The 17,980-nt window shown below is 43.9% G+C and overlaps 1 protein-coding gene across 5 annotated transcripts in view; it reads right to left on the bottom strand.

Moving 5' to 3' along the window:
* The window catches only part of raraa (retinoic acid receptor, alpha a), a 196,719-nt gene that overhangs the window by 26,502 nt on the left and 152,237 nt on the right, over positions 1–17,980 (bottom strand). The window lies entirely within an intron of this gene.

Raw genomic sequence — 17,980 nt, 5'->3', positions numbered from 1 at the left:
TGTTGAGGAGATGATGAAGTGGTGCTAGAAGGTAAGATGGGAGGATAAGTGTGAGGAGGGGGACACTGTGGGAATGTCGAGTCTTTTTCACTCACTGCTCATTGGTATCACTGTGGGCCATCTTTGCCCATGCAGTCACCACGCTGATGTCAAACCAATTAAACTTAAACAGAGCGTTCCTTACATAACATGGCATATTTCCTCATTAGCAAAAAAGCCATTCACAGTTTCCTGTGTTCTTCTGCCTCTCTTGATGTGGACAGATTACAAGCGTGCATTATCAGTGTGACCACACAGCTATTCATCCACGTTAAAGCTGCAGTCATTAGCGCCACACAGATGAACAGATGTGCCACCCACTCACATGCACAAACTTAAAAATTACATCTACGGTATGTACACAGGCCCAAGGCTTCCCTGTAGCCATTAAGAAAGCCTCATTGGATGGAAACACACACACACACACACACACACACACACACAGTGAATGCATAGTCTTAATGAGAGCACCCATGAAAATCTGGGACACAAGGACAAGAGTCTGTGAGGGGGCTGGCGACTGTAATTAAATACAATGGCTGGCTTCTGGAGCCTTGTCAAGCCGGGGCATGGAGCAAAACAATGGCAGGCCTGTGGACAGAGAGACAGGGAGAGGCAGAAAGGCTCAGAAGAGAGGACAGAGCTACTCAGCCCTTCAGCAGCCCTCGACCAAGTATTATTCAACACCAGCCTGCATCCAAGCTCTAATCAACAGCACCCATCATACAAGCCTGTCTATTGTCCGACCCACGAAATCATACGCACAAAACAGTGGAAGAACTGACTCACACTAGCCTGGAGAGTTCCCTAGATATCCTTGCAACATGTTAACACTGGAAATTTGTAAGTCTGGCAAGGTTTCTCAGGCCATAGCCCTTCCAGAGCCTGCACAGTCGCCACGGTAACTAATACTTTAACTTCAGCTTGAATATCATTCCTTTAGCCAAGAGAGAGCTAGCGTGAATAGACAATAACAAACACCCTGCATAGCTCGAGGAAAGAAGCAGAGGAACCCGTAACAAAAAAAAAGAAAGAGACACAGCACAGAGTTTTCTGATAAGGAATCTATTGTACTTTAGAGAGGAGGTGAAATAGAAACCATTGCTAACTGTTTGGTCACTGTAATTGTTGTTAATCAGACGCACAAGGTTGGATTTAAGTCTGCAGAGTCTGTACCCTAGCATGCCGTCAGACCAGTCCCAGATGCAGAGAATGAGCAACATGGAGGAGGTCAGGTGTGCAAAAACACAAACTGCGTTAAATCAGCAGAAGCACATTTAAAAAGACTCATCTGTGAAACATGTGACATCTGACCTCATCTGAAAACAAGTCTTCTAACACTACAGTACAAACCATTTCCACAGCCTCTGTCATATGTTCAATACATCAACAATGATCAAATTCAGACTGACAGAAGCCTCATGTGGAATTCACTCACATTAACAATTAATGTCACTTGTGGCAATTTCATGAGAATGAAAAAAATATGCATGTAGTTAAGTGTAATGCGACTAAAACTAATGTATAATCTTCTGAATAAGAGTCCCATCAGGTAGATTTTAACCAGCATCAATTCTCATGAACTCACTTCAGTTATTATTGTTTGGACCGAGCAACCCTGAGCAGCACAAGTTACACGCTGTGCATTTTAGTAACTCTAGAGTATTTAAAGTTTTCATTGTTTTAATACAATAAATTTAATTGCCAGTTTTAAAAGTCTGAAAATGTGTTGACTGGTCATAAAATATAGCCATAAAAGCGGTCCTATATGAGTAATGTCATATGCCTTGGATTTATTTGCTTAGATCTCCCCGTTGGTATTCACATTCATAAACACTTTGTGCAAACGTACAGGCCTCAGAGATCTTAATAACTTAATGTAGGATTGTGTGCTCAAACTCCGAGCCAAAGCACCGGTGATTTAATTAAGTTCAAGTGTGAGTGGTTTGTAATGCTGCTCTTCAGATCCACTTTGCATACATCATGAGCCACAAGTGCACTTAGAGGGGGACTGCACCCTCGAAGCCACATCCTCCATAAGCAATTACCGCATGACTAGACTTAAATGGACAAATATGCACAAGACAGAAGTGAAATCCATTCTAGTGATGAACTAGCCGGAGCTCTAATCCTGACATTAGATAGCCTGGCTAACATCAGCACTTCAAAGGCATCAAGCCTACAAGACCACAGACCAAGGCACACTCATGCAGACACACACACACACACAAGCCCACCGGCTATTATCAAGCCTCCAGACTGCGGGCTGTCTCGGCCCAGTGCTGCCGAGCAGTTCTCGAGGTTCAGCTCTAGGTTAGTCCTCTGAGATTTGATTACCTTCATCCCCACTGGTTACTGGGCCCAGCTGTGAAGCATATTAATGAGATTTCACCATCATTAGGGGGAAGCTAACTACATTAGCAGGCTGGCTGGTTGGCCGGCTGGCTGGATTGTGGTGAAGGAGAACTGGAGAAAATGAAGGCAGAGGGGATGGACGAGGAGAAGGGAGGGCTGTGACAGGGTCTTCTGCTTTGTTGAATCCCTTTCAAGTCACAGAGCGTCGTGTCCCCCTGGTATCTATTAAGTTATTTGGACACACACATGTTTACCATGTGTAACGATACATGGAGGAACATATAGAGGTCCATTTGTCTTTCCAAGCAATGACTGTACAAGCAAAGAGACACCAAACAGACCACCATGCCACCGACTGCTACATTAAGGCTTGCTTTGAAGTCTGCTTAAAATAATGAAGAGAGATGGCCAATGGAAAAGCCCCAGGGATAGAGACCGCCTTGCAAAACCATGGGAGTTGTAGGCTAATGTATCATGCAAGTCCATAAAAAAAGACTGGCAGCAACTTAAGAGCTTTTATGTGCAACAAAACAGACCAGGAACAGAGCATAGACGGGCATTAGTCATGCATAGTACCCGACTTCTGCTAAATAATCTGACTACACTCCTGGTTTCAATGGCAGGAATGTGCAGGGAAGACTATATACACAAACACATGCAGGAATGCTTTGTCAGCACTCTTCAATTACTGAAGAGGGAAATGGGACTATTTCCTTGCTTACAGGGAAATCCTGCTATTCTCTGACAAAGCGTCATAACAGCTCCGCGTTGAAAATGGATGGGGCTCCATTCGCTTCGCCTTCACACTGATTACCGACGGCAGAAGCCCCGCACACCATTTGAATATAAGCCGGGCGAGGGGCTGGCGTGCGCAATCAAACACTCACAGACTCACGCAGACTGACAGCTGTAAGGAGAGAGACAATGGGGTGTGTTTGTGTTCAAACACAGAGTGTGAACAGTTATTGGATGGAAGAGGGGGAGGAATCTGGCGGTGGTGTAGACAGGCATAAGTGAAAACACACACACATATACAGGGGAAGGAAGGAGAACCAGTTGAGGTTAACACAGGGCAGGAGAGCAGACAGCAAGCCTCACGCCTCCTATATTCACTGTAACTGAATCCATCCTCTCCAACGCCCCCCCCTTCTCTCATCACTTTCAACCTTCACCTCCCCTCCATTCCTACCTGGTCCTATTACTGACTATTGACACCCTTCTCCAGATAATTCTCACTACGACTTAACATCCTACACCTAAGTCAAGGTCAGCCCCATTTCAGCTCTTGAATCCTTGTCCCCGTCCCCGCCCATGATACATCATTTACTTTTAAGGGGCGAGGCACTTGAAACCAGCTCAACTTACAAGTGAGTACTGTCAAACACAAACACCTGCACATCTATATCCCATATGCATTACGGACTAGGATTGGATTTGCTGCATTTAGTTCAATAGAGCACCAATTAAGGCTGAACAACATACCAACAAAATCATACTGGAAACACTGTAACTTATATTGTAAATGTTATATGAGTCCCTATTTCAGTGGGGATTGTAATTTTTACATTTCATTGTCACTGAATTAATATAAAAGCGATTATGTATGCCGATGTGTATACCAAACATACATGTTCCCCTATGTCTGGAGACTATAATATGAATGCTGCTCGGGTTATTCTGTTAATTCATTTCTAGTGCTGTGACATACTTCACCCTTATTAAAAAAAAAAAAAAAAAAAAAAAAAAAAAACTTGTACCACTTGTGGGTCGGATACTGCATTTGGCCATATTGCAATTTCAATAAAAATGTGATCAATTGCTCAGTCCAGTGACTGTCATATCTGATCCATCTCTAAACTGCAGAGGCAATGGATCACTTTTATGGTTTTATAACTGAGACAACAGAAGACATTTATGAAATACAGAGTGGCATTTTATTGACTTGCAGATTGTTTCTGAAGTTTGTTCAGCTTGGTATCTGTCACTGTGCCAGGTATACAAATATACGCATGTGTTTAAGTAAGTGAGGGGGATTACTGAGGATCCGCTTTCGTGGTTGCGTTCGACATAAGCTGCTGCATGTCCACCTTGCAATCTTCTTTCTCAAGGTGGAGAAAAAGAGATTCTGAGATTCTTAGAAAAAGGGGGGAGAAAGTGCTGCCATGAATAATATATCTGCAAACTTTCCAAACTAAATAACGGCTGTAGGCCTATGCAACAGCACCATTTCAGTGAAATTCAAGGTCTCAAACCATATACTGTCTAATTACAGAGTCAAAATGTTCAGTTTTTACATTTAAATCATCGTATTTCTAATGTAAAGAGGGGGCAGCATGGATCAAATTGACAACTTAATCTGATTCTAGTGTAATTTTCTATGGCAAATGACACATCATTTCCACTTGGGAGAATTTGTTGTGGTCCACATTTCAGAGAAATGACAGTCTGCTGTTTTGCAACCATTGCAGATGTTCAATTTTTTTTGCAGAGAGAGCAGAAAATGATGTGACAGCCTGATTTCTTAAAGGACTGCACAGTGTGTTCTGAAGGCTACACTGGCTCTGCAAGCAAACTTTGATGGATAGTGCTCCAAATTGGAGCCAAATAACTCCCCCATCAAGAGTGTTACAGCAAGAAAAACACACATACATGAGTGATAGATGAGGGTCTGAGTAGAGGCCGAAGGGCAAGGTGGTGCAGACTAAGGAGCTTTTCTGGCCTCTTATGATAATACCTCTTCAACACCAGGAAATGGCTGTGTTTGTCTAGGGCCAGAAGTGGGGCAAACACCAGGTTGTGTTTAGTGGGGATAATTTATGGTACCTTTACATGTGGGTGAGTTTGAGTGGCGCTGGGTGGTTGGGTACATGTGAATATATGACACTCAGTGTATGCCTCTGTTCAACAGGTTTTTAGGAAACAACCAACACAAAGTGTGGATGTTCTTCTCGTTTGTATTGTTGCACATGTGCGTCAACCTACTGTATACGCATGGATATGTGCGTGTGAGTGTCAGCTTATTCATGTCTGGGCCAGGCCTGGTTTTTATCAGCCCAGAGGTCCCCACCATGTTCCCAAGCCCTTCTCCAGGGGCCCAAGATAACTTCCCTCTCCATGCTGCCAGGCCTCTGAAATAACAACACACCAGGTTTTCCTATCACTACTGCCCCGGCAAATGGAGACAGAACTGAGAACATGTGTGGACAAACTAGAGCACAGGGGAGGGTTGCTGTGGGGGAGGGGAAGGAAGGGATCCAGCAGATGGCAAAGGTGAAGTCTTTAGGGGCTTGACTTTGAATAGCAACTTCATGATAATCATAGTAGTTGCTCTGTGCTAGTGCTGCCAAATGCTAATAACTGGTACAGTTAATAATGAGCATAATGCAGAAACACTGAACAAACAAGATACAATTTAAAGAAGGAATTTCTAAATTCTCTTGTCTCATGAGGTTTTACGAATCCAATTGTAAAAAGAAGGTAAGGAAGAACCATGGGTTCCCTGGCAACGACGCTCCCTTGCAACCCCAAGTAACACGGTGTAACTCTACCCAGCAGCTGTCTAGGCCTGCTGACTGACAGTAGGTCTATGTGAGTTGGCACTTGCCCCAGGGTGACTGCAGATATTTGGCATGAGCTGATGGTGTGGGACATGGTGGCGGGCGCAAGGGGGCAAAAGCCAACCCGTGTCGGCCAGTGCATGCCAGGATATGGACAGACACCACAGTGCATTTCAATTGCCTGAAACACATGTTATACTTAGGTGTGGGCATGAGGACTCCAAAACATGATACCTGATATCAGTGTGTGTGAAAATGTGACATTGTGCGTGCAGATCTTCATTATAAATGCTGAACATGCAGGTCTGGGGTTGTACTGTCATTGAATATGTGCCATGCTTTTGTACAGCATTAAGTGCTTTAAGTCTATGCTCATTTTCTCCTACACACATTGCTCAAAGCTCCATTGCAGCAGAGAGAAGAAAGAGTTTATCTAAATTGAAAAAGAGGGTTTATCATTAGTGAACACTTTCTAATCAACATGATGAATACAGGCCATGTTTGGCTACTGTGTAAATAAATGTATGCTCATGAGCTGATCACAGGCATTTAGCCGCTATATGAAATCACCTGATTGGAATAATGAGACCCACAACAAGAGAGAGAGAGAGAGAGAGAATCAGAAGCAAAAGGGATAAAAAGAAATTGCGTAAGATAGAGGATGTGAGAATAAGGAGCTGAGTTGAGCAACAGAACTGGGAACCAGGACACACACAAGACAAACACTCCATAACATAAGGAGGCTCTGAATAAAGCTATACATGTTTGAAAGTGAGAAGGTGTAACCACAGAGTAACCTCCCTTTGTCAACTCTCCGAAAGTGAATTAATAAACGATCTGTGTGCTCTGATGCCATGTGACACACAACTCAAGCTCAAGGTTGGGACTGGATCATAACACGAACACACACAGGCCAAACCACAGCCGCTTACAAACTGGTCTTTAATGTTGGCGTTCTGGCTGTGAAAATGGCTTCATGAAACATTAAGCCTTGCTTTTTACTGAGTGCCTGCATGGGTTGATTATAGAACTGTGCGTGAGTCGATGACTGTGCGCCTTCATTTTCTTTCTGTGATAAATTGCACTCACCCGTACTTAGATCCAGGAAGAGCTGAGCTTAACTAATCCACAAACTCAGTGCGCAGTATAACAAAAGGCTTTAAGGTTAACATTTAGTCATCAGATGGATGCTCCCTCCCTGAGTCACTTAGGATGAGTGCAACAGCAAAATAAGCTTTAATAATCCCTATTCCCGCAAATTCATAGGTCATTTACATTACAAGCAACCAGTAATGAGAAGTGCAAGGGGCACAGGTCTGAAAATATTCCTGTGACCTTTCAACAATCATGTAAGGAAGGCTTGCAGGAAAAACATTATCTAAGAAGAGGGGCTGAGCACAAACTGTTTCTTTTCCTTCAATATAACAACATGCAGCTGAGAGCACACATAAAATCTGCAACAAATGATTTGAATTACTGGGTATATCATCAACACATTTCTGCCCTTGGCATTTGTAAAACAGTCAGAGGTAAGGAAATAGAAAATGAATTTCATACATCAGGTTTTTGCCTGCCAGCTCTTAAAATACACTCTTACACATTAACCATACCCTGGTCATCTTTACCAGGCTGACTGCCACACACAGTGCCTCTTAGTGTTTGAAGGCCAAAAGACATTCATGAATGCTCATGCTGGAGTGTTTGCTCTTCACTCACTAACAGAGAGGTTATCTGCCCATTGATACTTGCTAATCCGATGTGACTGGCAGCGTTTAAGGCCCTCACTTCTTAAGCGCATATTCAACGGTGGAAGGAGCGGGTCATAAATATGGAGGGAGCAAAAGGGCTATTTGCATTAGAGGGCTGAAATGGACTTGGAGAGGCCAATAGGAGGTAGAAAGAGAAAGGAGGAACAAGGGATCAAGAGAGAGACAGGAGAAAAAGAAGAGGATCTGGGGAGGAGAAGAGGGGATCACCGGGGACAGGCTTTGTCATGTTAAACTGCCTCTCTCCACCCATGTTCTCCCTTTGCCCCCCTCTCCCTCTCTCTGTGGATAACACAATAGTCAATCACAGAGGGAATAGATTACGAGGGTTTGATCTTCTCAACTTCAGAGCGGGAGCACGACAGTGGAAGCGGGGGGAGAGGTCGCCGGTTCAGCGTGTGCGTGACTCAGGTTTGTAGGAGCATGAGTTCAACAACGTTAAATGACATGCATTCTCACTGGGGTCTTTCTCTTAAAACCCAGAAACCCCATTTAGCTTTGTCACTCTGTGTACTTGTCAATATGAGTTAGAGCTAATAGTTAACCTCGCTTGTAATTTACCCCCCACCCCCTTCATGCCTTCAAGCCCCAGCAGGCTAACGTGCATTCCTCTACTGTACATGAAACCCATAATACCAGCAGTTCCTTTCATAAATTAGCTTCCAAGTACAAATGTCAGGTTTTGGAGTTGAAAGCATATTATTGTGGATGTAAATGGAGGTATTTGCAAGGGCGTGGGCAGAAAGATGCAGCAGGCGTGCTATTATCCTGTCACTGGTCTGTTAAAGAGCTCAATGATGCCAGGACCCGAGGGGGTTAGTAGGTCAACACACAGGGCTAAAATGGCCTAAAGAACCCCGGGAGGCAGCTGACATATTTAGAATAGCCAGACCCACAGGAAAACAAGCTAGCAGCCTGCTGGTAAGACATGAAGTGACAAATCAGACTGCTAACAGGGCCATCATTATACACAGAAGATATCTGACAGACTGCTGAAAACCTCTGCCTTTAAAACAGACCGACTAAGGATGGAGGAAGGTGCCCGACACCACGGCGGGACCCTTTAAACACCTTTGTCGGAACACTTCGTACTCCGCCACTGCTCTCCTGCTCATACCACCTAATGATGACTGATGACACACATTTGATTCAGCTGTCTGATGTGCAGTGTCAGGGGGCTCCTTAGTGGAATATTTGGGCAGAGTGAGGGGAGAGCGAGTGGGCGGACTGAGGCAGACTCATTTGTCTTTAGTGTCAGCGCTAATGCAAAAAAAATAAATAAATAAAAAGTGAGGCGCTTGTCGATAGCACCGGGAGGTAACGTTTAGCGGCGTGCTTAGGAAAAATGGCTGATGAGAGCAGGCAGAGTTATCAAGGGAGAGCAGTGGGATGTTACTAGAATTTAATGAAGGACATGTTTAGTTTCCTCCATATGGGTCGTGCTTTTCTCTTCCCCGGGTTCTGTGTGTGGATGTGTGCGTGTTATCTGTGCCTCCGCAGACACTAATTTCCTGCATGGATCCCTGACCTTTCAGTGTAGCCTGGGGGAAGCCATTTGATCATGACACACACATACACACACTTATAGGCTACACACCAGTCAGCAGCACACTGGTTTTAGTAGGACAACGTTGGTCTTTGCTACTGTGTTCATCACAAAAAAACATGTATAAACCAAGGATGGATATAAATACTTAAACACACAACTTCAAGTTATTCAAACTGAAGCACTCAAGCTAAATAAACAGAAAAATGAGCCAAACAGACTGGATTTCCTAGGGTTCAGCTGTCTCAAAGAGGGGCTTGCGTATTTGCTAAATTGGAACTGTGTGTCAACTTCATTAATGAGCAGATGCTTTTTCTGGATTTTTTGAACATTGTTAAAAAAAAAAAAAAAAAGTCTGGCTCAAAGGATGTTCTCTCTTGGAATAATTCGACCACTGGGTGACTCCTTAAGTCTGCACCTTCCCCTATGTTATCTGCATGGTATCATTTTCAAAGTTTCTTCCATTACATGAAAGAACAACAACATTTCAACTACAGACAAACTCTGAAAGTAGGTTTTTACAAACACAAACATCTTTCTTTGTACCATTTGCTACTCCATGTGCAAATGTTCCATCAATACAATTTCCCCAAATGCTATTTTGCAAAGATGCTGACACTGCCAAAAATAGCAGTTACTTGTTTAAAGAATTATAAATTAGCCAAATAAGCCGTTACTGGCACAGCTCTACGACAGTGACTAGCTATGTGACACTAAAACTATGCAAAATATGTAGTTTTAAGCCAAATACTAACATCAAAATGTCAAAATAGCACCCTGGCAGTCCACAACTCCTGGGAAAAACCCTGTCGTCCCTTTCTTAAGTGGGTCGCAAATACTGGTGTAAATAACCACCATGTATGTTGATATGCATGTGAAGCATCATGCTTGCTGTAGACACCAGTAAGCGTGCCTGCCAAAAACAATGAGTGGAAGTAACCTGAGCCAAGCCTTCAGGTGAGCCTGGTGTTAAAGCTTCCACTTCTCTCTCCTGTTGTCTTTCCCTCTAGGGTCCAGTTAACCCTGGCTGGCCTTTTGTTGAGCGCTCCGTCTCCCAGCCTTGTGACCCGGGCCTCATTATGACCCTGGAAGTGACTGGGTGTTGTTTATTGCGACCCAGTTCCTGCGCAAGTAAGGAACACACGCCTCTCCCAGTTAACTCTGTCCATTAAGCTAAGTGGGGCCCATCAATAATTCAGCGGTTTCCAATGTATAATTCAAGGGGATAAGGGGGACTGTCATGAATAGCGACACACACAGGTGGAGAAAGAGTATAGTAGTTTGGACTCAAACTTCACTGTAATACTACACACTTGATGATAGGGAACATGGTATCAAACAACAATACATCCATCTGTTAAGCAGCAGGGTGTGAAAGCAGATGAACAGTAAAAGAAAAGATGGAAAAGCAGAGAAAATGAGGACATGGAGAGTCACAGGGAGTGATCCAGAAGCACAATTCTGAATGTAGCGCTATGGAATGAACATTAAGAGTGCAAACTGAGGTAGCATAGTGAGATTATGTTATGAAAGATCATGAAAAAGGGAGAAAAGAGATAAAGATGTACTTTATTTTGTTGCTCTAATATGTCTTGATTTATAAATCACATTTAATGTAAAAGCTGAACTGAGTATAGAGCCCAAGAAGAGAGAAAATTAGGGCAAAGCATTAAAAGTGAGAGCAGGCAGCTTTACAGTACTGCTACCCCCTCCTCCTCCTTCCACTGTGTAGGCGTGGGTCCTGGGGGAGCCAGCGATGTTAATACAGTTATTAAGCCTCTCCACTGAAGCCTGCTCCACCTCCCCAACCCTCAGCATCAAGGAGCCTCTCTCTGCCTGCCAGCTCTCTTGCTTCCACAATGAGATCAAACAGTCCCAAGTAGGCCAGCTCTGGGGGAAGCCGATGATGGAGCTTCCCGCTGAGTAGCGAGGGCAGGTGAGGTTGGTCATGTCAAGCCCAAGGAGCATCCCAGTAGGCTTTAGTGAAGGGTGGGCGGGGGGCGGTGGAGGGGGATAGGTTTCAACCTTGCAGCGGTTCCTCCTTCTCTTTCCTCTGGCTTTAAAGTCAGCTGACCAAGATTCCCATGCACCTCTTCCTAGAGTTGGGGATTACAGTCATGAAAGGTTTTAGCAAACATATGAGCACGAGTGGATTTCTTCCCTTTGCTTGCTTTAGGATGTATGTAGCTGTGGAGGTTGATTAGAGGTGAGCAGTGTGGGGAAGAACTCAGTACATAAAAGGTGCAGTTTTGATGCAATTTCCATGACTATTTTCTATTTTACACATCCAATTCACTAGTTCTTCAACAACTCTAGTTACTACCATGATGATTTTACAGCAGGAAATACAAAAGATTTTAAAACACAGCATTTTACAAAAAACAGTGTTGTTTCAGGTTCACATTACAAAGGAGTTGTTAACAGCTCCAACAAATAATGACTTTATCTAAACTTGTCTTATATTTGTATTTTGATACATGTTCTAATGATCCTGTATTTCATCAAAAACTGAAGATTAAAGAAAAACATACAAAAACTGAGATACTTGTTCTACTTCCCTCTCATTAATCTCTCATGACTCCTCAGATTTGTCTGGTATGTACATATAAAACTGGACAGAAACTAGTTCAAACTAGCAACAACTGTGAAAACATTAATGCCTCAGTAATAATTCTAATGATGTAATGAGATATACTTTTATTTCTACTCTTTGCTTTAAATAGCATTTTGACATACGGTTTTTAGATGCAATGCAGAACTTTGACATTGATGTATTAGTATTTCCACTTAAGTGAGGGATGTGAATACTTGTTCCACCACTGCTTAAGACTTATTTGGTGGCCAGGTTAAGGTCAGACTTTGATCTGCAGCCGGGGGAATCCCTCTTTCACCATCAGAGGCACCTGGCTGGTCACCAGTGGAGCAGACGGACGTGTGCTGGTGCGTGTGTCTAATCGCTGCATTAGATCCAATCCATAATTCACACCGGGGGAGGAAAGATTAGTGTTGCCACTCTTTCCTTTAGCCAGAAGAAGCAAATCTGGGCAGCCATGCAGACTGCACGCAACATGCAAGGTAAAAAAGCAGAGGGATTTTTAATCAGAGCTACCAACCTTCTAAGCTTTACTGTTTAACATTTCTGTAGGTGATGAGGTTAGAGAGTGGGAACAAGTTTTGCCATAGCAACAGGCCCACATGTATAAGGTTAGTTAAAACGGTTGGAAATGAAGATAAGGTCTCATCATGACCTGATACATGACACAAAATGTAGAAAGGAAAGGAAGGAAGAATGGATTAAGAGACAAGCGAGATAAGGGCAAATATTGTAATATGCTAAATAGGACGGGGATATAGGTCATTCTGTACCAGACTCAATTTGCCCATGCTGGCCTGTTGGCAGCCGCTGGATGCAGGCCAAGTCTCCATCAGTCGCACTAATAATATCAGTCACCCAGCCAAGCTTCTCTCTCATTCTCTCTCTACCCTCTCTGTCTGTTGTCTCCCTTCACTTATTTCCTCATTCTTTTCCTATCCATTTCGCTCTCCACTGCTTTTTGTTCAAAGGAGAAAAGGGCAAAAATCCAGAGGCCAAAAATGACATTAAACCCCCTGAAAGGCTCCATAGAGATTATTGTTTGAAAATGCCAGCTCTCTCTTTGCCCCCCCTCACCTCTCCTCTCCTCTCCTGGTGCCTGAGATCTCTCTCTTTCACCCCCCCCCCTCGTTTTCTTTCAGCTGAGAGGTGCTGACAGCCCAGACACAATAATCCAGCTCTATTGTGGAACCGCTGTGGTGGCAGCAGTGTTGTGCAAAGGTTTCCCACGTATGGCGCGAGGGCAAAGTAGGATGTCACGTTGTGGTGGTGGCACAGAGCAGTGGCGCTACAAGCAAAGGGGCCTGGTCAACAGTTACTACAGGATGCCATGCTGCGCAGCTTGACAGCTCTAGTTCAAACTGTTGTCACCTTTTCCATTAGTAAGCACTCAAGCTGGAGCTGGAGAGGAAAGAAAAGCCTATTCGCTTGATTTTATCTCAAAGGAGTGCAGTCAAGGCTTAAACATTGATCATAGTGCTATAGTTTGGTGCACCAGACTGGGATGTTTATGCGAATAAGAGCTGGGGTGACTCAATACCCGTTTTATGTCCGGTACCAAACAGAAACTAGAAAAACAGCCCAAAGAACAATGTTGCTACTCTTAAGAACTGGACCTGATATATGTAAATGTAGAACTTTCACTGTCTAAAGGAGCGCACAGGGAGAAAAGGAAGCTAACAAGGAAGCAAACATTAACACAGAACAGAAAAAAAAAACGAAGCACCATACTAAAACTTTAACCAATTAAAATTATGTTTATGATAAATCTAGTGCAGTGTCAAACTATGTAAAACCCATAAGCATCATGTGACTCCTGCTTCACTTTACTGCATGCTGTTGTGCATCTACAAAAAGATTAAAACTGAACTATTTTCAAATCCCATTTCTTCCAAGACTGGGTCGATACTGAAACTGAATATTGGATTTGCACATAGGTGTGACACAACATGTTGGAGTGTAAAAGTGATTTGTGAGGACGCACAAGGCAATCACTTAAAGACATAATTGTGTTATTAAGTAGAAGTGCTGAACAAATGCCCCTCTTCATTCCCTCCTTTCCTACCCTCCTGATGTAATTTTAGCTGACTATAAAAAGCTTTCCTCGGGTTACTGTTAAAAATCCAGTGGAATAACAGAATGTGCCCTTACGGCGCTAAGTGCTGCATGGTTGCATATTTCCCACCTCCTTCCCCAAACTAAAGGAACATCCGGCCTGGATCCAGCATGGGAAGGCTTTGGAAAAAAGACGACTAGGAATGCGGTGCAGACAAAGACGTTTATGTGTCGACTTTCATCCAGAAAAAGAGGGATCATGTCATCCTGAGGGCTTTATCTATTCCAGTGCATTGTTGAAACATAAAAAAAGGAACAGCAATACGCTACTAACTTAACCCTACTGGGGCTCTTGGCAAATTAACAAGCAGCTAAGAGGGTTGGGACACATTTAGTTTGGAGAACAAAAGAGCTCCTCTGCATTTGACACGACCACTTCATTACTGATATCTGCCGGGCAACAATCTCACTTACTCGTGGCTGAGGTACTTGACTAACAATGGCCCAGATAAGACACAACAGGTCACCCCAAAGGTTGGACAATATGTCGCACTGAAATGAAGAGGCCGCTTGATATCAGAATACCTTTCTTTTAACACCCACTCATAACTTCCAACAAACAGGACCCAGTTGTTTTAGTCTCCTCTCTTTCACCTCTCTTAACCTACGCGTGTTCAGAGTTGCTTGACTATAGGGCATCTTTCACATTGCACAATGCTAATATCACAAACAGGGTCATGGGGAACAAGCAGTCTGTAATATGAGCCAGTCTGACTCCTTCAGTCAAACACGCTGTCCTATCCATCACTATCCAGCACTACACTCTTCCTTCCCACCTCCACCGCACTGTTGGCAAGTCTATTTCATCCCAGTCCCAGGTGGGCCTTTAAGAGTCAAATGTCAGAGGCCGAGGCTCCAGCCAGACATGTAATGAATATGAAATGATTCAGAGGGGCTGTGGGAAAGAGAAGAAAGTGGCGTTCAGACAGACTGGGCTTCTCTGTCACCAGCTGAGACAAGACTGTGCCAGGCCGAACAGGGCTGGGCCCGGATAACATGCGGGAGAGAGACGCGGAGAGAGGAGGTGATACACAATATGGATATCTAAAGTTACTTTGAAAAGACGCTCCCATAAATCAAGACATGCAGAAAGGACTTGTCTTCCTCCAAACATGCTCTCTGTGTGCGCCCTGGGGGCCCGTTAAAGAAACAAACACCAGGTATTATGAAAAGCAGCCAAATAAGGACTGCACTTATTAACCACAATGAGATCATCTAGAACATCAAGGCATCTCGGCTATCTTAGGAACTGGCCTGCTAGCTTGTTAAAAAAGCACAGTTGTAGCCGAGGGGACTTTGTTTTGTGTGTAGAGACAAATAAGGATAAGTTTGTGTGATTCAGAGCTCCATCTTCCCTCTTGCATGAAACACGAACATGAGCCTGGGTAGAGTGTTCAGTCTTGCTCCTTGGTTAACAATGCTGACTGAGAAGGCAGCAACACAGCGCTATTTTTTACCCAGACAGCAGGAGAACTGCCAGGCACTTGTATTTTTAGCATACTAACCTCTACCCTATTTTCTCGGCTGTCCCATTCTGTAAATAGGAGGGCATTCCATCGTGGTGTGTGTGTTGTACTTGAGGTGTACGTTGTTGTCATGGATGTGATGTTAACACAGATCCCCAGAGGGAGACCGAGGGATGAGTGTGTTGGTGGAAACAGCAGCCCAGCGCTTCGGCCCTAGAGCTAGTGGCCTGATAGAATGCGGCTGACTGCTCAAGAGAGGCAGAGGAAGGCAACGGTCCTCTGCAACTGATGAAACAATGCAACATTCCATGTAATCACTCTATATATAGCGAATGCCGGCAAAAAGGGGGGTTGTAGGGCAGGAAATCTTGTAAAATATGAGGAAAATTAGGGCAGGCGAGCATTAAAGATTAATCGTGACACTGACTGGCCAGCTCAGGCTTGCCACACGGAGAATGCCACTGTAGAGATGGGAAACAGAGAGGGAGAGCGAGATAAAGTGGGAGACAGAAAAAAGACACTTTGGGAATGAAAATGCCTCGCAGATGAATTCTGGGGTGATGAATGTCCCTTGTTCAATACCCAGATGAATTTATGTGTGTTCCATTATGAGAGGGTGCAGATGAAACAAGAAGATAGGGCGGACGGATGGGAAGGAGAGTGAGAAACAGAGTGAGACCCCTCCCTCAATGTGCTGCTGAGCTAGCCATGCAGAGCCCATTGCGAAGAAGCCATCTGTAGAGATAAGTAAGGAAGTGATTACAACAGGCGCAGCTCAATTTCTGACAGTTGACGCTTGACTGCCCCTGTAGAGGCGAATTGATTTAAATGAAGAAGCTATGAATATTTTAAAGGGTAGAACCCCCTTTAACCTGAACTATGAGATCCCCTCCTACCTCAGTGTGTGTATGTGTAACAGGACAGGCATGGGGGAGAATGTAATTATTGATAGTGAGATTAAAGCCCTATTGTCACAATGTCTGCAATCAGCTGTCTTTTTTAAGCTCAGATGAATCAATGACACTGCCTGGATCCTTTCTGTCTCCTCCGCTTTATTCATCAAAGTGGGCTTTGCAGTGTACACCAACCCTTGTTTGGGGATTTAGCGTCAAACCAAAGTGGTGTACAGTACTCTCTGACTGATGCCTCCAGCTAATTCTCTCTGCAAACAAGCTGGGGCCCATCAGTGGGTCTGAGCACGGTTCATGTAGCTCACAAGAAAACACTGGCCAGACAAAAATACACTGAATTTCTGACATCATCAATATGAAATGACACTGCAATATGCACCAACAAGGCAAGACTAGTATCACCCAGTCTGCACTGACCTGGTTTGTGTGTTCAGAAGCAAGTTGTTGTGCCAAGGTTCAAGGTGAACAGCCACACCTACCTATTACACCTTAAAAAAAAAAACAAAAAACAATAACAGACGCAACTGCCACTATCAAACAGAACATGCTCCTCCGTTCCAGCCTGTACCCTTGTGGCGTGTTAAACATCCTGTTGCGACGGGCATCTCTATTTAGTAAACGATGAATCGCATTAAAAAGGGCAGCAGCTTTGAAGGTTGGTGGCAAGGTGCCGTTTTGGGAGCGAGTGATGGCAGGTTGTGAAATGCTACCCTGCGGCCTTTCCCAGGAGAACGGCAGCAGCAGCGCTGAACTCCCTTCACCTCTGTGCCATTACAAACATACCTTGATGACAAAATGTGTTATTGATGTTCACCTGAAGGTGAAAGCAGGCGTGTTTCTGTGGACATACTGATCTTTCTCTCTCTCTCCAACACACACAAACACACTCTCACTCTGTGTGGCGTTTGGGCTACTAAATCACTGTCACCATTGGCTGAAAGGGGTTAGGCAGACGTGGCGCAATAAGGAGCCTGCCTGACGCTTCCCTTCCCTGGAAACACAGTGGACCTTGCCTCAACACTGTCCATCTATTCATCTATCCAACACAGCCCCAGGACAAAGGCTCCTCAGCCTGCACATGAAAACACTGAATGCACAGACCTAAAAGAACATGCACAAATTACTATGCGACTCTATTATGGGACTTGGCACGACATAAAGGGCAAACAGTGCATTTCAGGAATATGAAGTCCGGGGATTTGTAATACCACTTCAAGTAAACAATGTCACAAGCTGTAATTCTACTTATGTTTTAAGCAGCTTTGCCAAGAAACCCTGAGTGGTTTGATTAAAAAAATATATATTTTATGTTCAGCTTTAATAGGTGACCCCTTTCTCCAGCTGTTTATGACAGCAGCCCACACTTGAATGCCAAAGATTCTCTGGCCAATTCTATTTGGGGACAGAACAGGCCTCTATGTTTATGCTCTGTTGTTTATTTTCCCCCCAATTCTCAGCATACACTTGGAGAAAAAAGAATAAGTATGTATAAATAAAAGGAAAAAGGAAGTGATATTCTTTGTTTTTCCCAAGGCCAACACAAATCTGCAAGTCCACACACATAACCCACAGTTTTTCATGTTGCTGCCTAACAGCACAAACATTTTTTCTTGCTTGCCCTCTGATGCTGCA

Source organism: Sphaeramia orbicularis, chromosome 19, assembly GCF_902148855.1.
Source record: "Sphaeramia orbicularis chromosome 19, fSphaOr1.1, whole genome shotgun sequence".
Classification (NCBI taxonomy): Eukaryota; Metazoa; Chordata; class Actinopteri; order Kurtiformes; family Apogonidae; genus Sphaeramia; species Sphaeramia orbicularis.
The sequence above is the reverse complement of the archived record's forward strand: the minus strand, read 5'-3'. Positions and strand labels throughout refer to the sequence as shown.